Genomic DNA, 27,782 nt, shown 5'->3' with positions numbered 1-27,782 from the left:
TGCATAGAAGACTTCATTAAATCCTGCCACCGGCAGAGAACGTTAGTGAAGGTCAACTGCAGATGACCTGCATTCGACTTTTTCGTGTGACGCGACATGTGTGCGTGGCGTACACGATTGCGTATTGAAGGTCGATCACACCGAATGTCATACTATCAGCGGATACAGGGAGTGAACAAATTGCTTGTAATGTCTCTGTTCTGTATTGCGTGCACAAAAAAACGGATAGGTGAGTTATTTAACAGTAATTGTCTCGGGAAGTCTCTTAGTTTCCCTTCGTATTGTCAGGTCTGTATTTACGCAAGGATCACATGGGCCCGTCCCAGGGCGGTAAATTCGTAGGGGGGGGGGCAACATTTTTAGAAAAAAAATCGAGCTGAAAATAAATGTTCCATATTTTCCTATTTCGAAGCTGTCTGCTGTAGATAGTAGCATATGTTAAGGGGGGTCGGGGGGTGAAATTTTTGTTTCATACAATTTTTAAGGGGATACTTATGTGAGTTTTAAATCTTTTGCAATTTTCATCCAAAATTTATTAATTTTAAATGACATAAAATGCCTACAAAACTATCATCTGTACAAAATTTGGTGCCATTAGGGCTAATAGATTTCAAATGATATTTTGTAAATGTATTTTATATTGATATCACTAAAAAGGTTCCTTGCGTCACAATTTTCATAATTTTTAGTTTATATTAGCTCAAAAGCTTCAAAATATTCATGGGAACATAAATTAATTAGCTTTTTAAGCTCGGTATAAATAGAGAGTCACAATAAATTTTTAAGTGAATATTCTTAATTTTTCACCATTATTTCACCATAGTGTCCCCTTAAAGAAGGAATTCATTACTCCTTGCTATGGTAACAAAGAAAATGTATAGTGGGATAAACAGTTCGAGTTCTGTGATTCCTCTTCCTGAAATAAACAGACGCTGTCAGATAACAAATATATTCGATTTTTACTCAATACGGGGATTGAAATTGTATAGGTCTAAATTATTTTCGTACTTTATTTCATTAATTTTATTATTCTTATTTTATTTAGCACATTATAAAATAAATACATTAGAAAAGAAACATACAATATATATATATATATATATATATATATATATATATATATATCTCACAGTTGTATGAACACTTTTGAGAATAAAATGAATTATTAAAATTAATAAAAGCCAGACATGTTTCGGAGATTGATATATATTGTATGTTTCTCATCTAACCCATGAACACTGTTTAATTGAGCTTACATGTGTGATTTGAATAAATACATTAATTTATTAATAGAAACAACGTTGTATTGTTAAAATAAATGCATACATAAAACTCAAATTTCTGTTAAAGCTGGAGCGATTTGATATTCATGTTTTTATTCTGTAAGCGACAAACTTCGCAATAGCGCCAGTAAATAGGACAGGAAAAGCTTGCGGGGGAGCGAATTTCTGAGCCTGTTTGGGCCCCAACTGTCCACGCGTCTGGAACTCCCACTGGACTTTCCGAGCGAGTTAGTTCAAATGAACTGAGACTGTCCTATTCAGTACCATACACATGGGCGAGCAATATAATGTCCTTGAACACCTCTACAAAATTCAATGAAAGGGGATATACAAGCTGTGCAAAATGAAAATACATAAGCACAAACCCTTACAGCAGCGGTGACCAAAGCGGGTGTCGTGATTACATCGTGTAATCACAGACATTCAAACGGATACGAGGAGTTTCCTGTACATTGCTGTGTGTTTCATTAGCGTACTGAAGGCAAGCTGTGGCGGTATCATGTCGCTCTACAAACTCTGTCTCTACAAGCAGTAAGAGGTGGTTTCGTAAAGAATGAGAAGGAGAACTTTTTTGTTGTTCTGTCGGACAAAATGTAATATGTTTACTTTGCTCAACGGTTCAATTATTTATTTATTTAATTTGCTAATAACTGTAACATAAAATATAATATATACAGAAAAAACTTTAGCTCGCCCCTGAAAGAGTAGAACTCGTGCTCAGGAGCGGATTCCTGAATTGAAATTAAGAAGTTTATAATACAAATTGTGTTATATCTACTACGCAACAAGAATATATATAAATTTAAATTTACAATTTTTAAATTTTTATAAAATTCATACATAACTTTTTCAATTTAATACTAGAACTATTAGAATTGATAAGATTAGAATATTTAAATATAAATTTTAGAAACATTAATTGCCACGCTGAATAATGTATTATTATTATTATTATTATTATTATTATTATTATTATTATTATTATTATTATTATTATTACTACTGACCACTAAGTATGTGTTTCTATAATTCTTCTGTAAGTGCATGAATATTGATAATTTTAGATCTTCTCCCTAGAAGGATACAATTATTAGTTTTCATCTCAGTTTTAATCTTCTTAATCTTTAGATGAGGGTAACTATTTATTATTAACTTAATAATAATATTGTAGAAAAACTGATTCAATATTATGTGCCAATGAACTGTTAAACGCCAGGAATTGACATGTCTTAAATCACAGCCAGGAACTGAAAGATGAGATAAATAAATGTAAGGAAATCAGCTACCTAAGGGGGTTTGAAATATCTCGTGCTCTGAAGCCTTTTAATAGAACAGAAGTTCTCAAAAGTGTAATGATGAAACAAGCTTAAATAACTTGTCCATGAGAAGTTTTTAATATTCAAAAACTACGAATTTCTCGACCAAGTATCGAGAGAATAATTGAGAAAATTCCTGATTATATTCAAGATGAAGTTAAAAAAATTAAGCAAGAAAAATCGTATATTATTCACTGGCTCTTGATGACAGCAGTGACATTACTGATACAGCAAAGCTTGAGATTTTTATCCGCGGGATTGATCAAAATGTTAGTACAGTTAGTTTTCATGCCAAGTACCTTTCCTACGTCTCCTTACTTCATAGGCCAGCCGTGGCGAAAATGCGATCGTGCGCCGAGCCACTGTGTAACCTGCAACGTGCATAGCACCTATGGAGGGAGGCGGACACCCGAAGGGGAAGTGAAGCAACTGTCTGACTTATTAACGGATTTTCATTTTCCTTACGTCAATCACTTAAATATAATTTTATACAGTTCAAGGCTACAAACTAATGTTTAGTACGTGTAACGAAGAAAGAAATGAACAAGACAACATAGGACACATTATCACAACCTAAAATTAATTGTCTTCTCTGAGGCGGGGTTTCAAAATCAGGAATTATGTCACTTACTGCCAGTCGTAGTTGATCACGAAGGTATTTGTCTGTCAGTCGTGATCTAAATTTGGTTTTTACTATTTTCATTGTTGCAAATAATTTTTCACAAACGTAAGTTGTAGCATGGCTTCAAAAGAGCAAGCGAAAGAACGAAGCTTCGGATATTTATTTTTTGGCAAAGATTTGAAAGGTTGAACTTTGTCAAGTCCTTACATCTAGCTTTCATTTAACATCACATTGTAAATCTGTGAGTTTAAATTGAAGATCTAGCCGCATTATTCGTACATCTGCTGAAAAAGGATCAACGTACAGAGACAACAATAATAATAATAATAATAATAATAATAATAATAATAATAATAATAATAACACTTAACCTTTTAATGTTTAATGAGTAACATGTAGTATAATGCCGTTTTATGTTATACAACCGTTTTCCTCGTAATACTTGTGAACAAATCATACATTTAATATTCTCATCATATTGGCAGCAAAAAATTCGTCCTCCCATCCTACTTGAAACTTTCGTTTTTGTAGATGTACATGGTTTTGCGAGAGACATTGCGACGATACGCCACTCGCAGGTCAGAGACAAATACAAATGAAATGGAGTTTGACTCCAGTGAGTGGGAGGGTGGGGGTTGTGGGAGGTAGGAAGCAAGGGAAATGCACAGCTATCATTGCGAGCCACAATATGTTCGTGAGTCACATTTTCGCCACGGATGTCATAGGCTGCCTGTCGCATATAATCACTGCAGCTCGAGTTTTGGTCTTACAGTCATTTTAAATTTTATCGCTCTTGCGAAAAATCACCGCCCCTAGGGAGAGCAAATTTTCTTTTCTGTCTCACACATTGCATAAGTGTCCGTGCACAGGCGACTTCATCAAAATGCGCCACAGGTAGAGTACGATAGTGAAGGTCAACTGCAGATGACCTGCTTTCGACTTTTCCGTGTGACGCGACGTGTTGTGTCCGTGAAGCACACGGTTGCGTATGAAGGTCGATCACACTGAGTGTCACACTATTAGCGGATACAGGGAGTGAATAAATTGTTTGCAATGTCTCTGTACCACAGTCTAGTATATACAGTCACGAAGCTTGAGTTGTGAGGGTGCTAGGAACAATAGACTGTGCAGGTACTATTTCGCATTGTCTATAATGAGGCGATATTAGCGATCCTAGTGGTTAACAACTGTCTATGGCAGGAATGTCAATTGATGCCCACAGGAGCAAGCGCGCGCTTTAGAGCCCAGGAGAGCCTGAGCGCTTTACAGCGGAAAGGAAGGAGACAGACGAAAGAGGCAGTATATGCCGCCTAGTCGAGCTATATTCAGGGATGGCCAGCACTGATTCAATAGATAAAGGGAAGAGAACTTATTAAAACTGTATCCATGTTAATTTTTAGATTTGCCTGAGAAGTATAAGTGCATTATAAGAATGTAAGTTTTAATTATAATGCTCATTTTTCACAAGTTTGATTTTTTTTATTCAAAAGAAATATTTTCTCAACTTTTCGTATAGAAAAGTGAAATTTTCAGGTATTTATTTAGTAGCCTTACAGAATGTTTTCGTAAATCTAATATACCGTATTATACGTATTATTGAAGATAGTGTATTGAAAATTTTGAAAATATTTGCATGGAATTTGTTTGTGAGGAAATGAATTAACAAAGCAACTACTGTTACATCATAAGCAAAAGATACGTGTCCATGTGTTGTAAAAATGTCAGCTCTATAGCTTCAGCAGAATTCCAGAAAATAATTTAATATTCTGATGATAGGAAGTTGCTCACAAATATCGCCTTAAAAGCATAATGCGATAAGAGTTTTGTTATGTAATATTAGTTACACTTAAAACAGATACAGTACCTAGGTAACTTTGCTTTGTACTGTAATATTGTTTTGATTTGTTTATTGATTACTTTTGTAAGGCTAAAGATACCATCAATATAAATTCAAACTTATCATGTCATACTCACTCTCTTTCTTTGGAACATCACTTTCTTTATGAATGATGTGTTTCATCCACTTAATACAGTATAATATTATACTACTATGGAATTTAAGTGAATATTCCTTCTTATCTCTCTATTATATTATTAAGATTTAAAACACAAGTGCAATATTAAGAAATCAGTGTTAGTACTTTTGTTTTACAGACAGTATAGATAATGTTAAACAGAAAGAAGCCATATAAAAATAACGACATAAAATTTCACGTTCCGTTTGAAGTTTATGCACCACTGTTTTCTTAATCAAACAGGTTGCTTATTCATATACACAACCCTTAGCGCTTGTTGCCCGCGCACGATGTCAAGGTCAGAAAAATACGCTTGCTTTGACATCACTGGTCTATGGATACGTATTGAGCTTCGTGACTGTATATATTAGACTGTGTCTGTACTGTATTACGTGCACAAAAAGAACGGATAGGTTAGTTATTAAGTCTGATAGATTGCTTTCGTATTGTCAGGTCTGTATTTACGCATAAGCCACATTGGCCCGGTCCCAGGGCGGCAAATTCGTAGGGACGGCAACATTTTTAGAAAAAAAAAATCGAGCTGAAAATAAATTTTCGATATTTTCCTACTTCGAAGATATCTGCTCTAGAGAGCAGCACATGTTAAGGGGGTGAGGGGTTACATTTTTGTTTTCTACAATTTTTAAGGAAGAAACTTCATATTTTGAGAACACTTAATCCTCTTCCAGTTGCCAAATAGATCAACCTTTCATTCCCTAGCGATTTATTTCTCCAGAAGTCTGTCCTCAGGATTTATTCTCAACCCCGTCTCTCTATTTTTGTCTGTCTGTCTCCGCCACAGACTGAAGCACTGTCAGGTGAGTACTAATATTTCACGTCTTGTTTCGTAAATTATATCTCATATCCATCTCATATCCAAAGAGGAATTATATTTCAAATGAATGCGTACAATTATTATCATTGTTCTCAACTCCGTCTTTTGTTACTGTTAATTTTTTTGTCATTGAAAAAAAAAACTGTAGTCTAATTCTTGCTATATCATAACCTGCACGCATAGCTTCATGTTTTTGTTATTTGTTTTCTGAGTTAAAATATTATTTTTATCAAACAAAATGGAGCACTGACCACTGACACATGCCTTTGTATCAAGCATGTTAATGATTTGATGAACTGTATGCTTTACACATACAGGGCTTCCATTTCAAAACTTCCCAGTCTAAATAATTAATCATTTAAAGTGAATTCAATTTAAATAAAAAAACACGTCAATTTAGATATTGAAAGAGAAGTCTAAAACCAGGCTTAATTGAATTTTAGATTTCACCTCCACCCCCAGCCACTCCCACGATAGAAAAGTTCACACCTGTGGAGTAACGGCTAGCGCGTCTGGCCCCGAAACCCGGTGGCCCGGTTTCGATTCCCGGTCGGGGCAAGTTACATGGTTGATATATATTATTTAATGTACCGAAGTACATATGATATTTCCATGCAGATATTCTGCGTCATCATACGATGAAAGAGTAATGGAACGGAGAAAAATTCTCTCCGGCGCCGGGATTTGAACCCGGGTTTTCAGCTCTACGTGCTGATGCTTTATCCACTAAGCTACACCGGATACCCACCCCGGCGCCGGACAGAATCGTCTCAGTTTAAGTTCCAACTGTTGGGTTCCCTCTAGTGGCCGCCCTCTGCACTACGTCATAGATGTCTATGAACGTAGGACTGAAGTCCATCCAAGAGTTGGAACTTAAACTGAGACGATTCTGTCCGGCGCCGGGATGGGTATCCGGTGTGGCTTAGTGGATAAAGCATCAGCACGCAGAGCTGAAAATCCGGGTTCAAATCCCGGCGCCGGAGAGAAATTTTCTCCGTTCCATTACTCTTTCATCATTACATGGTTGAGGTTTTTTCTGGGGTTTTCCGTCAACCCAATACGAGCAAATGCTGGGTAACTCTCGATGCTGAACTCCGGACTCATTTCACCGGCATTATCACCTTCATCTCATTCACACGCTAAATAACCTAAGATGTTGGTAAAGTGTCGTAAAATAACCTACTAAAAACAATAGAAAACAAAAGATGCGAAAACAAATGAATGACGTGTATAAACAGTTGAATGCTCTTTCATATTTAAGTATAAAAATATAGGGGTGCCATTTGAAATTTCAAAGTGGGGGTGAATTTAAAATGCAATTCAGCCTGGTTTCAGACTTTCCCCTCAATATCTAAATTGGTGTGTTTTTTTTTTTTGTTTAAATTGAATTTAATTTAAATAATTAGTTATTTAGACTGGGAAGTTTTGAAATGAAAGCCCTGTATAATAGTTTGACATATTGTGAATTCAATGTTGTGTTGATTTCTGCAATTATGGTTCTCACAACAAACAGAGGCGAAGGGTTTATTTTCGATCATACGGAATATTGGAATTACAAACATACTCTGAAAATCAAGATAAGTCATTATAACAAGCAATGTGACATAAAACTGATACTGTACGACGGAACTTCTCGACGAAGTTAACTTTGTTGTGTTATTTGGTGGCGAATTGTTAAATCGCTCTTGGTACTGGTGGGGTAAGCTCGGTCCATTCTGACGCCCCACTCTGTATGACCGGAAATAAAGCTCGACAATAAATACCTTCTCCCCTGTTGTGAGAACTATACCTAATTGCAGAAATCAACACAATACTGTATTCATAATGTGTCAAACTATTGTAGTCTACACAATAAATAAAAACTTCGTTGCTAGGGAAATGTGGACAGTAGACGAGCGATAATTTCAGAACTTTTTTTTTGTGATTGTGACTAACTGATTACATAAAACTAGCATGCTATATTGAAAGAGTGTTATATTAAAATGCCGTGAAAAGGCAAAATAAAGTGATCCATTCGGAAGGCCGCGAAATTATCAATTCCGGAACGAAAAAGATTGACGATTAAGGTAGAAATAATGCTACTTCATTTCCGATAAATCAAACAACAAGGACAGTATTATAGGCCTATTGAAATAAATCGCAATCTACAATAAAAAGATATACGTAACAAAATTACGAAAAGCAAATTTTCCTAATGAACCTCTGTCGATTCTTGAAAGGAAATGCAAAACTAGACTACGTCATGCAACACTGCAAGTAGATGACTTGGATAAATGCGTAATTCGCAGGACTATACACATCTACTTACAAGATAAAAAGATTCCAACGGTGTCGAAACTATTGCCCATTATTCGACAGAAAAGACACTTCCTATGGGAGTAAGTTATCTCTGTAAACTCTGGCGAAGAAGATGGTATTTAAACGGAAAGAGCGCCGGAAAGTGTTATTAGAGAGATCTGATATTTTGAGTTTGCGACACAAATACCGCATTTAGTAGAAATTTGGCACCATAGGGAATTCTGTCGTGAGCTGGTTTACTTGGACGAAAGTTCTTTTATTTTTTGGGTTATTTTACGACGCTGTATCAACATCTAGGTTATTTAGCGTCTGAATGGTATGAAGGTGATAATGCCGGTGAAATGAGCCGAAAGTTACCCAGCATTTGCTCGTATTGGGTTGAGGAAAAACCCTGGAAAAAACCTCAACCAGGTAACTTGCCCCGACCGGGATTCGAACTCGGGCCACCTGGTTTCGCGGCCAGACGCGCTGACCGTTACTCCACAGGTGTGGACCGTTCTATTCCTCTTGTTTTCTTATCTTCCCCTTGTTCAACCAGCATTCCCCTTATTCTTGCCTTCTCATTTTTTTCCCTCGTATTCCCGTGTTCTCTATCTTCTCATTGTTCTCATTATCTTCATCCTATTCTCCTTTTCTTCCTGTTGTTATTCTCGTCTTTCCTTTATTATCTTTGCATTCTCCTTGTTCTCTTTTTATTCCCCTTATCCTTGTATCCAGTGGTCGAATTGAAAATAGGGTAAAGTTGCCTAATGCCGTGATACCCCTAATCCCGTGATCCTTTTTAAAAACTGAATGTCAGTCAAAGCTTTGCCGTTCGATCATAGCGCCAGATATCTTTCTTGAAAGAGTGCATCTTTCACCTACTTTTGAGACATCGGTGAACTTCCAAGCAAGATACCCAATCCCGTGATATTAAGTGAAAAAAGTATCACGGAATTAGGTGTATCACGCCATTAGGCAACTTCACCCTAAATTACTGCCGGTATGCTCAGACTTGTCTTGCGGTAGGCCTATTGTTTTGAAGATTTCTTAAATAAGACAATGCTCCCTCACTTGAATTAAATAACGTAAACCTCAGCATGCACTACTGCAGGAATATCTAAAGCCTTAGATTTCTAAACCGACGCATGCGACGTGCGAAAACCGGACTACACGAGAGATAGTGAGTGGTTTCTATAGTTGCCAGGTACGCAGACCTCTCATCTCGCAGCTATAGAAACCACTCACTACCTCTCGTGTAGTCCGGATTTGTGCGAGGCGGGTCTTCGTACTAGTTACAGAGACGTATTCAACGTATTCCCCATGCTTCCACCCCTCTCTCGCCAGTTCTGCATCCCTGGTCTAAGAGAAGGGATAGATTATGACGACACTATTGGTTAGAGCAAAGCGCCTGCACTGCGCGAACCCGCACAACATTTCCTTACGAGCGTTCATTGTACTGTTCTTGCTAAAAAGTAAACCTTGTTGGATTTGTATTGCTTGTAGTATGAGCATGTAATATTAGGCGCTGTGGCAGCTCTGGGTTAATGTAATTGATTGTGTGATCAGCAGAGATGAGAATTTCATGCACTATAAAATCCCAAAATATGCATGCATTCATGCACTGTCAAACTATGAAACATGCACGATCAAGCGAAAAATACATTGAAATATGCACTTTCATTTTGTTGCAAATTTCTTATTTCAGTTCTTTTTGTTTGTTTTTTTTTTTGCACAATTAACAACTAACAGTAATTTCTAAATTGGTTCCTGTGAGGTTCCTGCACTTGTCAGTCAATATGTTTTTGTAGGCAGAGAATGACCCCTGCACATCGCAAGAAGTTATGGGTGCAAACTTGAATGAACCTTTTTTGTTATTTTGTTTTTTTTTTCTTTTTCTTCTTCAATCCTGATTCTTGAAATTAAAATACGGATTATAAAAATCGAGAAACTGAAGTGTCCACTCAATACCAATAAAACATGCATTTAAACTGAATTCCTTAAATATGCATTATGCATGTTTTTATCCAAAAAAGACTAAAACATGCAAATATGCACGGAAAAAGTACACACATTTGGAACCGGAAAGTAATGAAATGGATAAGTACTAAGTTCGAACTATGTCCTATGTTCCTATAAAAACATGAATTTGCATGGAATTCTCCTCTCTAGTGATCAGTTTCACTCAATACCAGTCATTTTTTTTTCATTTTACTGCCAGTATGCTTTCCGACATCTTATTTTACTTCATACGTGCCCAATTCGACCACTGCTGTATCCCATGTTCGCCTTGTATTCCCATTATCCCTGTATCCCATGTTGTCTTTGTAGTTCTCTTGTCCTTGTATTCTATGTTCATCTTGTATTCCCCTTGTTTTTCCATTGTAGCTGGAGAAAGGGTTTCATGTTTATGTGACGGTCAATTCTTAAGTTATCCCTCACAACTACACTCCGTTTCTGGAGTGTATAGAGTATTAGGAGACGAAACAAGTCCTTTGCGCAAGTGGTGAGTGGAGTGGGCAAGTCCAATGACCGCTCTGGGGTATGTATGATTGAAGACGAGCGTATAAAATGCCACCCTATCTTCCTCGCACATCTTACCCCTTAGCGACCGTGAGCCGATGCAGCCCGCAATACACTTACACTCATAGGCTCAGTCCATTTGCTTATCATCGGCTCCACCCGAATGAGTCGACTTTACAGATTTCAGAAACGGAGTGTAGATGGAAGAAAGATGTAGTTCTACGTCAAAGTAATTTTTGACAGAAAAATACTACAACAAACACCACATGTCCACGGCAAGCAAGAGATAGGCGGGAAATGAACTACCTTTTAATGTCATGAAAAGAGATGAATTGTGTTGTATGTATGTATGCATGTATGTATGTATGTATGTATGTATGTATGTATGTATGTATGTATGTATGTATGTATGTATGTATGTATGTATGCATGTATGCATGTATGTATGTATGCATGCATGTATGTATGCATGTATGTATGTACGTACGTATGTATGTATGTATGTATGTATGTATGTATGTATGTATGCATGCATGTATGTATGTATGTATGTATGTATGTATGTATGTATGTATGTACGTATGTATGTATGTATGCATGCATGTATGCATGCATGTATGCATGCATGTATGCATGTATGTATGTATGTACAGTATGTATGTATGCATGTATGCATGTATGTATGTATGCATGTATGTATGAATGTATGTATGTATGCATGTATGTATGTATGCATATATGTATGCATATATGTATGCATGTATGTATGCATGTATGTATGTATGCATGTATGTATGCATGTATGTATGCATGTATGTATGCATGCATGTATGTATGCATGTATGCATGCATGCATGTATGTATGTATGTATGTATGCATGTATGTATGTATGCATGTATGTATGTATGTATGCATGTATGTATGCATGTATGTATGTATGCATGTATGTATGCATGTATGTATGTGTGTATGCATGTATGTATGCATGTATGCATGTATGTATGTATGCATGTATGTATGTATGTATGCATGTATGCATGCATGTATGTATGCATGCATGTATGTATGTATGTATGCATGCATGTATGCATGTATGTATGCATGCATGTATGTATGTATGCATGCATGCATGTATGTATGTATGTATGCATGTATGTATGCATGTATGTATGTATGCATGTATGTATGCATGCATGTATGTATGCATGCATGTATGTATGCATGTATGTATGCATGCATGCATGTATGCATGCATGCATGTATGTATGTATGTATGTATGTACAGTATGTATGTATGTATGTATGTATGTATGTATGTATGTATGTATGTATGTAGGTATGTATTTTTTTAATATTAGTTGAACGGCATGTCCCATTACAATAAAGGTAATACTACATGCCTTGCTACCTGTATGTTTACAATATAACACATTATGTCTCGTTTCTGTCACTCTCTAGGCGTATGTAGGTCTGTTATTCTGTTGTGAAAATTTGAGTCTTTCTTTATATCTATTGCCTACTCTTATCTATCCTAGATTAAATTATCCTACGTTTACTCGTCTAAATTTATAACATTGACATAGTTTGTGAATGTATGCGCATGTTCTTGCATTATTTTAAGCTTTGTGAAAGTCCACTTGCCAGTTTTCCTTAACATTTCCCGCTGGAACGCTAGTCTTTCTTTGTCCAATTTCGGGCACTCGAAATGGAGGTGGTCGACGGTCTGTTCCTCTGCTCCACACGCACATGACGGGTTGTCCCTCAGCTTGAATCTGTATAAGTAATGTATGTATGTATGTATGTATGTATGTATGTATGTATGTATGTATGTATGTATGTATGTATGTATGTATGTATGTATGTATGTATGTATGTACGTACAGTAGAGCATCGATTATCCGAATATCAATTAACCGAAACATCGGTTAGCCGAAAGCATTCCAGTCTGCAAATTCAAATTTGCGCGCGCACCTTGTAGAACTTTCGCTAGCTCTGTTTGCGAGACTTAGCGGCAAAAAAATGAGTCTCAGCTCTGAAAAAAAAAAAAAAAAAAAAAAAAAAAAAAAAAAAAAAAAAAAAAAAATGGACTTCTTTTCCTAAACTGTAGGCCTACTTTTAATGACCATTTTGAACTTGTCAAACTTGGCTAGTCAGTTCTCTGTGTTATTTATAAGACGTGTGATACAAAATATATACTGTATGTACAGTTTTGTGTTTAATATTAGTGTTTATTTGTTTCATACTGATCCTATGACACCATTAAAATTTATTTTCGTAAATGATCTATTATCCGAAAAATCAGTTATCCGAACACACCCCGTCCCCAGTTGTTTCGGATAATCGATACTCTAAAGTATGTATGTATGTATGTATGTATGTATGTGCGTATATATGTATCAGAATTAGGTAACAAGTTATATTCTACCAGTAGTACGTATATCATCAATTAAGCGTTATTCTTAAAGAGGAAACTGGATTAGAAAGAATGGCTTTTCTGGTGATGATGTAATGGAGTAAGCATTCTGTTCTTGCCGGTAGTGTTCAGGTTTACAACATGTGAAGGAGTGGCTATGATGGATTGTACATGGATCATTACGCATTGGTTCCGGGCAGTTTCCTTGTAAAATAACAGAAGCCAACACAATAGAAATTGAATGTCATATTATACCGACTTCTTTTTGTTCCTCACGTATTTTTCATCTTCGTATTCATAATAAAACATCTCCATCGTTCTCGTCACGGTTCCACCCTGGAAGATGTTCCGCGTGTCAAGACAACCAAAGAAATACCTACCCCAGAGCGTAATATTCAAAACAGAATAGATGAAAGGACAGCAAAACGAATATTTAGAGAAATTAATTTATTTTTAGCCTGTACTAGAGTTTTAACGTATATCAAATGAGGGGCTTAGAACAAAAAGCAGGTAAGTGACATTATTAAAAAAAATGAGGTAAGTGCGTGTTGTGATAGCCCAAAAGGATGTTTCTTTGGGATAAAATCAGGTACGTGATCACACTGTGCAGTGCTGCTATATGGGCATCATTTCACCGAACTAGTGTATAATATTCCATTGCATGTAGAACTTCAACTGTAATTTCCTCAAAACTAGGTTTCCGTCACTTACCTGCTTTTTGTTCTAAGCCCCTCAAATAATCTATATATTTTGATTATACCGGAAGAACTAGGATTGTGTATATAGTAAAGTCTGGTCGACCATTAAGCAGAAACAAAAAAATAATAGTACATTATGCAACGAGCCTATAATGGTAGTAATTAAGACGCGAGTATGTTTATGAAACTCGCTTGCGCTCGTTTCATAATTTTCATACGAGCGTCTTAATTACCATTATAGGCAAGTTTCATACGACTTTTTATGCTCGACCATATTTCTAACTTGAAATCATTCATAAGTATTCATGTTATTGTTATCTAAGTGAGGGGCGGAACTGACCTTGTGCAATAGCCTACCTCGTAAACTGTGAGATGTGCGCAGACGCGAAAGTATTGATTTTTCCGAGAAACAGATGTCGACGACCTTGATATAATCTAGAGAGTAAAAGAAACATTAATCTAGATATAACCTTGAAATTGAATTATACATTGAAAAACGAGATGACAAATTGAATTTATTTGAATATTATTTACAATTAACGCTAATTATTATATTAACAGAACTGACTTTATTCCAAATGTAGGTTATTTATTGTGCACTTGGTGAAATCGATACTTGCTCTTTCATATGGTGCATTCTGATTGGCGGAACACCTGAACTTTAATGAATAGGTGTACTTTAATGAGGTCCATTAAAGGGCTGCTACCAGGTGTATACTACATTTCGGCATGGTCAAGCATAAAATAAATATACGATTTACTATTTTAAACTATTACTTATTTCTCTGAGTAGAGCCTGGATTGATATGCAAATTATATTTACAGGCGCTTTGAAAATCAAGCAAAAATAGGTTTGAACATCTGTGATCACGAATGTGCAGAGTTAATATTGCATATTTTTGCATATTTTGAGTGTTTCTGCAAAACATGGGTATTTCTGCAAATAATAGTCTATTTTGCATATATTGTAGCATGTTTTCAGGATTTGTTTGCACAAATCGCCATATATATGCAACTTCAAATTTTTTCAGTTTTTTCTCAATATAATATTTTCTCTAAACAAAAAGATCTACTGTAGCCTCATATGAAGTATATCGTCGTTGTTCCTGCAATAACTCCTATGTGCAAAATATAAAACTTTTCAGTAGGAAGAAATACACATTTATTCATCCTATGGCAGCCGTACATAGGGTACTGTGAATTCTTACATTTTCGAAACAAAGAAATATAATTACATATAGGAGATTTTATTATTTGCTGTATCACTATTTAAGTTATTTAATAGAGCAAAAATCTGAAAATCGATGAATATGTCACATAGGAGTTATTGCAGGAACAACGACGATATTCACTCTGCGGACAACAATCAACTATGATGCCATTGCAGGTCTGTATATTTTGTCATGTAAAGATAGATGTTTTTATTTCTTGCACCCGAATGTACTAGCGAACAGGTAAAGTGCGTCACAAGGGGAGGAAAGCACGTAAATCACTCTTTTAACTATGCACTTAACTTTGCCAAATAACCGTATGATGACGCAGACTAAGACGTCAAGAATATTGAACTTCGTCTTCTATCAGCTCCTCCCCATTAAGCGCGACTTGTAACCTGTGTTACAAATTAGCCTACATCACTTGTGCTAGTGCAGGAAGCTCGTGTCCAACTCATCAATCTTACTACGTCGAAATACCTGTCTTGTAAACAACATTCAGTGTTGTTGCCGACCTGATGTGCAACCTTGTACTGCGTTTACTGTTTCAGTTTCCGGCTAGATTAATCTAATGCAGTACATAGGCCTATGCAGCAGGTTTAATTTATGTCTTTTCTCAACTCCAAGATAAACGGACTAAAGCAAAGAGATATACAGGGACATCATTTTACTTTTACTTCAGTTTTTATTATACCTTATATTTTTTTTAAATGTACTTCACTCCCACCCCCTCTACTAGTAAACTCCCAACCGTCCTCCACACAGAACCAAGGCCGCGTATGTAGTCAAAGTAAGTAAACAGTACTGAGTTAGTGAGTATAGTACGCTCCAGAAATATGTTCGCGTTTTCCAGTGACGAAAGAGCTTTCAATATTGAATCATATTTTCGCACAGGTACTGTCGTCCGTCTGCCTACTTCCCGCTTCTGCTCGCCCCTCTGTAAAGGCTAGTGGATGGGGTGTATTAGCTCTTTTCTGAAAACATTAATTTCTGTTAGGAATTGGACGTCTACGTAATATTATTTAATGGAATGTGTTCCGCTGTATTTATTTTTATTTTTTTGTTTCTTATTTTTATTGTGTAATCATGTAAATCGTGTTTATTTATCACTTAACGCCAATATGAATCCCACTGTGTTGTTATTTTTTATTATTAATCTATTTTTGTGTAAATTTTATTCAATTGTCGGTTTCTGGTTTAATTATGTGAATCCTACTTAATTGTAATCTAATAGTAATATGTATACTAATGTGTTTATTTTTATTTTTACTGTGTACATTTTTTATTGAATTATCGGCTTCTGTTTTTATGTGATTCGCATTTGATTATAACAACATTAATATGTATTCCACTATGTTTATTTTTATTTTATGAGGTAAATTTTTATGTAACTACCTCTTTTGATCTCATTATGTATCTAAATTGTATCAGTATGTAATTAAATAATTCTGATCCAGTTGTATGTTCAACTATGTAAGGAAGTTTTAATTCTGGTTGAATGTAAGAGAAGGCCTTACGGCCTTACTCTCCCAGGTTAAATAAAGCCATTATTATTATTATTATTATTATTATTATTATTATTATTATACAACTGTTTAAAATAACTTAAATAAAAGGGCCTCGTTAATTGTCACGTGATTTCTCTCCTTTCTACGACCCTGCGACAAAACCACGTGGACGGACAGTAGATAGCATGTCTGAGTAATTTTATCTTTTCGGATCGGGCAGAAGTGAAGATTGAATTTACAGTACGTAAGGTACTCTTTTATAGAGTAGGTACAGAATTATTTCAACATGAGTTACTAGTACGAAGGACGAAACCGGTAATTGGAATTAAGTACAATAGTCTATAGTGCGGTAATATGCACAAAAGAACTGAAGCCTGTATCGAAATGAACGGCCACCATTTTCAAAATTGTGTTTAAATATCCATATTATGATTATTTTTCAATTTAACTTCATTCTCTATATTGTACGCCAATGTGCTGTAGACAGTATAATATACACTGCATAATGAATACGTCCGAATGGACAGCTCAATTCGTGAGTAAAAACACTTATTGTTAATACAGTACTGTATTTTGGTTAAACAAAAATATAATGGAAAATTATCAAACTCAAAATCGCGATATTTCCTAGTTTATGTAAATGGATTAACTACTTTTCTTGCCTCCTATACCTAGTAAAGTGATTTGTTTGTATTTTACGCCAGTATCATCGAACTACAGTCGTGGAAGGGGGTAAAAAACGGTGTTTCCGCTTCTCAACAGTTAATCCATAGGTATAGCCAGGTTAGAAATGTTAGTAAAAATAAAATGATGTTCCTGTACAATCACTTTTACTTTTTAACTTTGCTCTAGAACAGGCCTGCACAAACAGCGCTCAACGAGCGCGCGCGCTCCTTCGGAGCGGGAGGGCGGTGTTTTTCCGCTCGCCGAAACGGAGAGGAAGATACGTCAGAATGACATAGACTTGCTATAGGTAGATGAGAGGGAAACGACCACTCAGTTATCTAGTGGAGTGCAGTGTGTAGGCCTATTCTCAGTAACTGTTTCACGTTGCTTACCTACTGCTACAGTACAGTATGGAGGAATCTAAAAGACGGAATGTAACATTTAACGATTTACAGCTCGAACTTATTGATCTTCAATGTGACCTAAGAGCTAAAGATCGTTTGAATAATACTACTAGCCTGGTTGAGTTTTACAAGACTAAACATTAGCAATAATATCCACGACTACACAGGCTGGCAGTGAAAATGATTGCTATGTTTGGCTCAACATTTATATTTGTGAGCAACTGTTTTCTATAATCAACTTTAATGAAGGCAGACATCGAACATCTGTAACTGATGTTTCATTATGATCAGTAGGCTATTGTTTCTTTCAGCTGCCAACAGCATAAAACCTCGTTTGGATGTACTGATAAATAAAAATATAACAAAATGATATTTTACATTTAAGTAGCTATAGAATTTCTATTACTTCTGTAAAATAAATATTTCTTTATTAATTAATAATAGTCCAAGATAGTTTTGCAAACACTGAACGGGAATTCATTTCATAAGCACTCGTAATAGTACTTCCTTTTGTGAAAATTTTGTACGAGATCGCCTCTTCTTCCAGTCCACCCTCATAACCGAGCACAGCTAATAAGCTTATCTGTTTTCCGCTCATGAGCTGTGAGCCGGCTCGGAGAGCGCAAACCTTGTGCAGGCCTGCTTTATAACAACATCAAGATTACAGTGATCGCTCCCTGGACGCTGGTTCGCGGTGGATGGTCTCTTTACTGTTTCTTAACATCTTGGCTTTTGTAAAGGACTTTTATACATTGAATAAAAACCAAAAATTACTGTGCTTAGTATGTCTTCAAGTGCTGTTTATTTTTAAATGGCTATTTAACGACGTTGTATCTAATACTATGTTACTTAGCTTCGCTGTAATTGTCGCGAAAACCTAGGAAGCTTTCACGTCACAAGGCTTTCCAGTTACATCATGTGAAACTGTAACGTATCTAAATATCTGACTTAATTATTCTCTTTTTTATGTCCTGTGTTGTATCTGTAATTATTGAAAAGAATGGGGCAGCTTTAATGCCATTAATAGACTTCGTTGAATTGCCACACACACCATGCAATCAGGTTGCCGATGTACGGTAGTATAGAGGAGGTGGGCGACCTCCCGGTCTCGTAGTATAAACAGTTCATGTTAAGAGATGTGACCGGTTCAAATAGATAGAGCAGCTACAGCTAATGTATAGGCTACCTATGTAAGCACTTGTTTTTGCATTACTGTGGTTGGAATAGTCAAAGCTTAACATTTTTTCAGTGCAGACAAGAATTCAATCAAACATACTACAATGAGAGTGTTGCTGTTCCAAACAATTGCCCCTAGAATACCCTTACCCCCGCAGCCAGTCTTGACCCGTTGGGAAACGTGGTTGGATGCTGTTAATTATTATGCAGAACATTACGGCAAAATAATGGAGGTTATTGATGCAGTGGATAGCATAGACAGTTCCGCTGTTGCAGCTGTAAAATCATTGCCTTCTGAACAGCTATTGGAAGATATTCTGTTCATTGATTCTGATTTTAAAATCGTGTCCAAAAGCATTACCCTATTAGAATCGTCTAAACTACAACTCTCGGAAGCCCTTAATATAGTGGATAAAGTATCACAAACCGTTATCCAAAATAAAAATTCACTAATTTCAGAAAAAGTGAAATGTAAGTTGAGACGTCACGACAAGACGTCTGAAGTTGGTGTACTAAAAAGTAGCGGCTTTCCGTTCTTCAAATATGCACCTATTACATTGTGTGATGTCGAAAGTACATTTTCACAGTATAAAAACTGTTTAAGTGACCATCGGAGGAGGTTCACTTCGCAGTCGCTCAAAATGTACGTAACTCTTCACTGCAATGCACATATTCAAGAATGATGCGAGTATATTACATTAAATTTTAAGAGAATATATATCTCACTACAAAATAATTGTGTATTTACATGTTTAGACATTTCTTACTTCAATGATCATTCGTTATATTTCTTGAATGCAGGATACAGGTTTTATTGTAACCGCAGTATACTGCTCAGTGTTTACATCAGAAGCATACTCCATCCGTTGCACGCCCTGTTCTCATACAGTCTCTATCGCGTGCGCAGTAAACCTTACGATTCTCGTGGCAATTCCACGAAGTCTAGTCATTAATAATTTCTTTTTCAACTGCAATGGATAAAACATTTATTAACTAATTTTGAATAGAAGGGCTTAGGTACTTTTGTGTATATTTTGGTTTATTTATGAGATCGCGTAATACAGGATCGTACTTTGCGAGAAGTTCGATTATTGCTAAAAAGTTTTTCCAATTTGTTCCCTATGTCCCCGAAAAGCTAGATTATTGGATGCCACAGTTAACGTCACATTCACGATATGCTACAGGACCTGTTTCCATAGGTTTTCACTTTTCTTTAGTTCTGAATCCATACCCGTGTCAACTGTGTTTTTCTTACGCCACGAATTGAAAACGACGCATGCGCTCAATTGTGCATAACTAGTTTCGTGTCACACTATACTTTTGGTTTATCATCTCCAGCAAAATTTTATTTTGTGAGATGAGGCCTAGGATTCGCCATAGATTACCTGATCGCCGTGTTATCACACATTCTTGGAGTGACATCTTCACAATTATAAGTGGGTTTTAAATCATTGGTTTGCCATATATTCAGAAATCACATTGTTATCATTAATGGTTAATCGTACAGAGTCATGTTCTTCCGAAGCGCTTCCAGAAGGACTTTTATATATAGCAAGTTGTCCTTCCGGTAGAACAGATTCTTAAACAGTATTTTCTATATGCTGTCCTTCTAGCAGGACGTATTTCTGTAACGTCCTACCGGCAGTACGCAAGTTATGGGTCGTGCCGTTAGTACCCTGTTGTCCCGCCAGAAGGACGTATTATTTATTTATTTATTTATTTATTTATTTATTTTCGATACAGTTTAGTTTTATTGACTTTGTAAATAGAAAGAGAAAAGTAGTAAATTCAAATCTGCTTACAGGGAGCTTTACCAAAAGACTAGATTTGCATAATATATACATCACTGTGTACGTTAACAGAAAACCACAATTACAAGTCACACAGAGATTGTGTGCACTCGATGTCGGTCTCTGGCGTTTCGTCAGCCCACGCGAGTTGTGTGGATATAAAGGGAAGGGTTGAGACGGTGTCGGTTGGAGTTCCCGGGTAGCTCAGTTGGCAGAGCGCTGGTACGTTCAACCAGAGGTCTCGGGATCGATACCCGGCCCCGGAACAATTTTTTCCTTGAAATTATTAAAATCTGCTTTACAGGGAGCTTTACCTGAAAGACTAGATTTGCATAATATATACGTCACTGTGTACGTTAACAGAAAACCACAATTCCAAGTCACACAGAGATTGTGTGCACTCGATGTGGGTCTCTGGCGTTTCGTCAGCCCACGCGAGTTGTGTGGATATAAAGGGAAGGGTTGAGACGGTGTCGGGTGGAGTTCCCGGATAGCTCAGTTGGCAGAGCGCTGGTACGTTCAACCAGAGGTCTCGGGATCGATACCCGGCCCCGGAACAATTTTTCCCTTGAAATTATTCAAATCTGCTTTACAGGGAACTTTACCTGAAAGACTAGACTTGCAGAAAGGTAGTAAATTAATAATTCTATTTATTATTTTAAATTAAATTTACATTAGTTTTATTTGTAACACGATAAGTGAATAAATGAAATTTTATTCACTACATATCAGGAAAGTAAATAATGTACATACATGTGTAAATCATAACATTTTCTTATTGTATTTTTTAATACGTTGTTTTTAATACTTGCTTGTGAAACAGAATGCAAGACCAGATAATTACTAGAGATTGTTTAAAGAAATTTGAAAGTAAATAATTTTAAAATGTCATTTATATGATTTGACTAAGTCCAATGAATACTAACTTTCATGAATTATGCAGGAATTCCATTCTGAATGTGAAATGCAAAACAGTCACGTTTAGTTTAAGGACTACACATAACTGCTCTTGGCCCACAGGCAACACAAAAGTAACTAGCTTTTTGTTGTATCTTCCTGGTTCTGGAGGAAACAATATATTTTCTCTGGATTCTTTTTGTTTCTTGTCAGACTTTGAAGAATATTTGAAGTTAGAAGAAGTGCCATTGTTGGTTATGTCTTAGGCACGAATCAACGTTATTCTGTTATCAATATTCCATTTTATTTTAACAAGTTTCCTACGTACCTTCAATACAGTTCCTTCACACACACTTTCAGACTATGTATCACCAAAAACAGATTTACTCCAAGTGCTATTTTCATCTTCACCAAAGAGAATTGCTTTAGCGAAAACTCGCGCACCGTCACTGAAAGAATCCGCCATATCTCAGCAAAAATATGACGTACCAACTTTTTTGCGTTAATAGACAAAGAAACGCTCTTGTCTAGGTGAACATTCTCTCGGCAGAGCAGGAAATCCTATATAATCACTTGAACTTGGTAGGACGATGAGGACATCCTGTCCTGCCGGTAGGACGCTGTACGATTAATCATTAAATAGCTTGTGTACCAGGATTTCAATTATTTAAGGAAGCACCATAAAATCTGCATTTCATCAAATCTTTAGTTCATTTCTGTTCAAGGAGAAATAATTTTTATTGTGACTGTTTCGTGGTGAATAACGACAAATTTTCAATCATTTGACCTTTGTTTATTAAAGTATATGCATTATAACTTGCATTTTCTTTCCGCATGGTTAAAACTAAACATAAGACATGACCTGGCCCCTGATGAAGTTGCCTAGAGGGGTTAAGTTGGCCAACCTACTTTAGAATATGCCATTAGGAATGTCCAGGAAAACAAAGAAGGTTTGGAATTGAACGGGTTACATCAGCTTCTTGTCTATGCAGATGACGTGAATATGTTTGGGAATAAATCCCGAAAAGACAAAGTATATAATTACGTCTCGTGATCCGAACACAGTACGAAATGGAAATATAAAAATTGGAAAATTATCCTTTGAAGAGATGGAAAAATTCAAATATCTTGGAGCAAAAGTAACAAATATAAATGACACTCGGGAGGAAATGAAACGCAGAATAAATATGGAAAATCTGTAATTGTTATATTTATCAAGCAATTAGAATAGAGAGAGATGGATGATTTTTGAGAAATATGACGTTCCTAAATGTAATAGTTTTCGATGTTGAATTTTTCGTACACTACTTTTAACACTTGAATATAAATAATTGAATAAATGGCGATCTTACTCGTGTTAATTGTGTAAGCATGTGCTGCTTACAGCTGTTTCGGTGCTTCTTCACACCATCCTCAGAGCCTACTAGATCTCGGCGTCATCTCGAACTTCGCTGCCTGTTGTGTGGGTGCGTTCGATTGTTGAAAAGTGTTGAAATGTGGTGTCAAATAGTGTGTGTGTTCTGAAATTGATCTGTGTGTTGAGAATTTGATCAGGGTGTGTTTTAGTGTGTCTGTATATTTCATATTATTCTAGTGTGTTGATTTTTTGGTTTTTGGTTTGTATGTGTAGGATTTCCATGTCTGTATTTATGTTATTGTATGTGTGGTTAGCATTAGTTATGTGTTCGGCATATGTAGATGTATTGTGTCCTCTGGTTATTGCTTTAATGTGTTCTTTGTATCGAGTTTGGAATGATCTGCCTGTCTGTCCAATGAAGAAACTGTCGCAACTATTGCATGTGAGTTTGTATACGCCTGTGTGGTTGTATTTATTTGTTTGTGTTGTTTGTGTGTTGAGATGTCTTTGTAGTGTGTTTTCTGTTCTGTATGCTATGTTGTATTTCTGTTTTCTGAATGAGGATGCGATCTTGTGTGTGTTTTTGTTTTCGTATGTTAGTGGCGAACACATAACTAATGCTAACCACACATACAATAACATAAATACAGACATGAAATCCTACACATACAACCCAAAAACCAAAAAATCAACACACTAGACACTAAAACAAACCCTGATCAAATTCTCAACACACAGATCAATTTCAGAACACACACACTATTTGACACCACATTTCAACACTTTTCAACAATCGAACTCACCCACACAACAGGCAGCGAAGTTCGAGATGACGCCGAGATCTAGTAGGCTCTAAGGATGGTGTGAAGAAGCACCGAAACAGCTGTAAGCCGCACATGCTTACACAATTAACACGAGTAAGATCGCCATTTAGTAAATTATTTGGTAATAGTTTTCTTACAAAAGTTCATCAAATGTACCTGAAAATTCCGTTCTTTCTGCAGCCATAGCTACCGACCCAAGAAGAACCATTTTTGAGATCCTTCGAGATCCTAAGACTAAGTGTATGGATCTATCCCGGGTTAGACCCTCGAAAAGTCAGTCAGACATCAACCGAGCATCCTGCTTTGCGGACAGCTGTCATTGAAAGTCAATCTTTTGATTCAGGCCCCATACATGAGTCTGTGCAGGACAAGGTCTCTCAGACGAACAAGGTGGGAAACGAAGTGTAAAGTAAGAGGGCGTACACGAAAGGTCAATAGGGCTTGAATTAGATCCGGTATCGAAATAAAAAGAATCTGTGAAAATTGCACATACACTGATCGCATGCTAGACCGCAGGAATTCAGGAGGTGAAATGTGATCCGCGTCATTAAGCCAACAGCGCTATAACCGATGATTATTATGTTCTCTCTAGTATTTATCCTTGTTCATCAGGGACTCTAAACATATGTGCTAGAAGCTATTCCATCTCAAATCGACCGAAATATAGAGAAAATTGATCTTACAATTTCTAAATACAATGAAACTTTTTTTGTACGTAGAGAACTGTGATACAATGCTTTGTGCAAAGTTTGAGGCATCAGAACTTCATAGTGTTTAAATTAAAAATATTTAAATGTATCGTATTTTCATAAAATTTGCAACTTTAAACAGTTGTGGCTCCGAAACCCTTTCACCCAATGATCAAAATCATGGTTTATTTTGATGCTGAGAAATTAAAGTTTATATTGACATATAAACAGATTTTCTTACTTTTTATGGAAATGGAGAAATTTAGATTTTTCCTCATTAAGACGCCTTTGCCTAGGAAAAAATATTAAAAAATATATAATTAGATTCCGCATTGAAAGTACAAATAAACACATATTTTTTACTGGTGCAACGTTGATAAGAAAGTATTGAAAATATCAAATAAAGAAAATAAATAGTACGCGCGTGAACTAACCAGCTGACTGTGAGACGGGAGCTAGCCGAGACAAGCAAGGCCAGGAGACAAACACGTGATGTTTCGTCTAGTAGCGCATAGCTGGAGTAAAATGACGCCCAACGCTCGCTTATCTTTAGCTCTCAGCCAGTGCGTGCGGTACTGCGCCGTTCAAGTCTTAGGTGTGTGAAAATAATTTATTTAATACCCTCGAAACTTATTGCCGTACCACTAAGCAAACAATGCCGAATTCCTCTTAATAATGCAAGGTTTTTTCTCAATATTTTTTTACATTTTTACAAATGAGCAAAAAGCCTAAAAGTAAGTAAAATCAAATTATCTGTCTCTCTGTACTTAATAAAAGTAAAGATTACTTCTTATCATAACCTACCAAATGTCAGCTTCAAAATGAGCTCTCGTTCAATGTTCTACAGTAAATGGTTCCAGAGTTCTGAGCGCTGAAAGAGGCTTGTTTTTCTAAAATACGCTAAATTTGTCGCTCAACAATATGAAAACCGTTTGACTTTCGATAGTATATTTTTGCAAATGCACTCTCTTCAACACCTTCTATAAATAGGGAAAAATTAAAGTATAAAAAAATGCGAGGTTTTTTACTGATCGATTTCATGTGGAACAGCCCGTAGACGCAAAAGGATACCATCATAGGCGCATTTGCTATATCTATAGCGTGCAACTCTGTGATCTTTGATCTATAGTGAAGATCAAGTAAGAGCTGTTCCTAAAAGACTAATTTGGTCGTCTCTTCAGTGTTGCCAACTAAAGTGTATCCAGATACCATCCTGCTAGCAGTGCAGGAAGATTTTTATTTACGTACAGAGCGATGGGAGAGAGCACCGTCACCCGACTCAGGACTTGGGCGTAGCTAATATAATTTAATGAAATTATTTTTTTTACAGGAGCACTTCTTTATACAATACCGAAATTAAAATTGATATAATTTCTTCAGAGAGAGAGAGAGAGGAACCAGTTGATATTTTTATGTAATTGTTTTGCGTGGGAATGTGTTAAATATTAATATAAAATATGGTGTATGCATAGTTATGAAGATCGTACTCTAAGATATACCATGAACTTTTGTTGAAATGTCTATCATAACTCGTTTCAAGTTTATGCCCTTTGAAAGTGGAGATTTTTACGGAATTACGATGAATTTAACTCATTAAAACAAGAGGACTAATGGACTTAAACGAGCACAGACTTCACACAATAAATTATCTCTTAATTCTCTCTCTATCTCTCCCCCCCTCTCTCTCTCTCCAAACGTATGGAAGTATTCTTTAAGACCGTGACAAGGTTTTAAAGTCTACTTCCTTACGTTTAGTAGTCGTTAAAACATTGTGACGGTTTCAAAGACTACTTCCTTACGTTTTTTTTTTTATGAAATGCGCGAATGGCACAAAGTCACCCTCATGGCACAAAGTCACCCCGCGCGACGGTATATATATTCCGAGGAATTATACTTCTCCGATTTCACATGAAATGTCCCGCATCTAGATTTACTATGAGGATAACCGGCTTTACTGCCCTTTTCAATAAAGCCATACTAATAAATTTTAGTGCCTCGTAAAAATATATTACTGTCGGCCAGGTTAGGACACGTGAATTAACGGATAATGCAGACCGTAGACCAGCTGCGACTACACTCGCCAATGGTGACCGGACCGTACCGAACTACGTGACATGAAAGAGAAGAGATACGTTGCTAGCAAAATTCGTGATTATATTCTTAAAGGATTGACTGCAGTAGTCAAGTGCAGGATTTACGAAATATGACGGTGGATGTTTTAGTATACTGAAAGAAAATACACATTTTCGAAGATATCAAAACACGTTATCACAGCGAAATGAAGAGGAAATGTGGCCCAGGGAATATCGTTGAAATCGACGAATTTCAGAAACGAAAATGTTATATCGAATGGATAATGGACCTTATAATCATTTATGTCATTTTTGCGCGAAGCATTGTGACTAATCTATGTCGTCATCAAACTCTACCTAATCTTGTCATCAACATTAGACCTACTTGCCACTAATGTTGGGCCTACTTGTCACTAATCTCTCTCTTTATCAAACCCTACCTACTAACAATGAATCTATTTGACGCTAATTTATCTCCTCATCAAACCCTACCCAATCTTGTCGCTAACAATGGCGCTATCTCTCAGTAAGTTTAGAACGACGGAGGAAGACAGAAAAAAACAAAATTTTCGTGGTAACGACGTTGTAGGTAAACGTCATGTCCATATGCTGGCGACATTGTGTAAGCTGCTGCACCTAATTCTCTACTTTGCCATTAACTATCTAGTAGCAACCACTGTAGCACTTGGTAATATCCAAGAAAAAATTTGTTGCGCAATCTTTAACAGCACAAAGTGCGATTTTGCGTTTATGTCGTGTTCCTCCTAAAATTACGTAATTGTTCAAAGCGGATGCAGCGTGCATTACTTAAAGTGCATAGGCTATTTGTGGTTGCTCTGTGTCCTTGATTGTTGTTGCTATTGTGATTATTAGCGTAGGTATTGATAATTTAAATTTATATATTTCAAAATTACTACTTGTTGTCAGTAGAAGGAACTGCGTACTTCTCTGAAATTATCCACATCTTGAGTAAGTGGTTCGCTTGTGAGGATATAATTTGAATGGCGTTACTATTGAGAATTGTTATGTAATGTATGTCTTGAATTGTATTAAATACTAGCCGTACCCGTGCGCTCCGCTGCACCTGTTAGGAATAAATATAAAGTAATTACATAATTAAAATAGGACGTTTGATCCAGGGAACATTCGTGTTTGATAGAAGGATAAATCGTTTAATATGTTACTTAATTTAAATTGTATTTAAA

The 27,782-nt window shown here is 36.2% G+C and overlaps 1 protein-coding gene and 1 non-coding gene across 3 annotated transcripts in view; both read left to right on the top strand.

Moving 5' to 3' along the window:
• LOC138697697 (aquaporin AQPAe.a-like) overlaps positions 1 to 27,782 on the top strand; it is a 178,792-nt gene that overhangs the window by 47,970 nt on the left and 103,040 nt on the right. The window lies entirely within an intron of this gene.
• On the top strand, positions 6,983 to 7,054 carry TRNAC-GCA (transfer RNA cysteine (anticodon GCA)). The gene has a single exon. It is a non-coding gene; the product is annotated as a tRNA-Cys (tRNA).

This window comes from Periplaneta americana, chromosome 4 (genome assembly GCF_040183065.1).
Source record: "Periplaneta americana isolate PAMFEO1 chromosome 4, P.americana_PAMFEO1_priV1, whole genome shotgun sequence".
Lineage (NCBI taxonomy): Eukaryota > Metazoa > Arthropoda > Insecta > Blattodea > Blattidae > Periplaneta > Periplaneta americana.
This window is presented reverse-complemented; position numbering and strand designations above follow the sequence as displayed.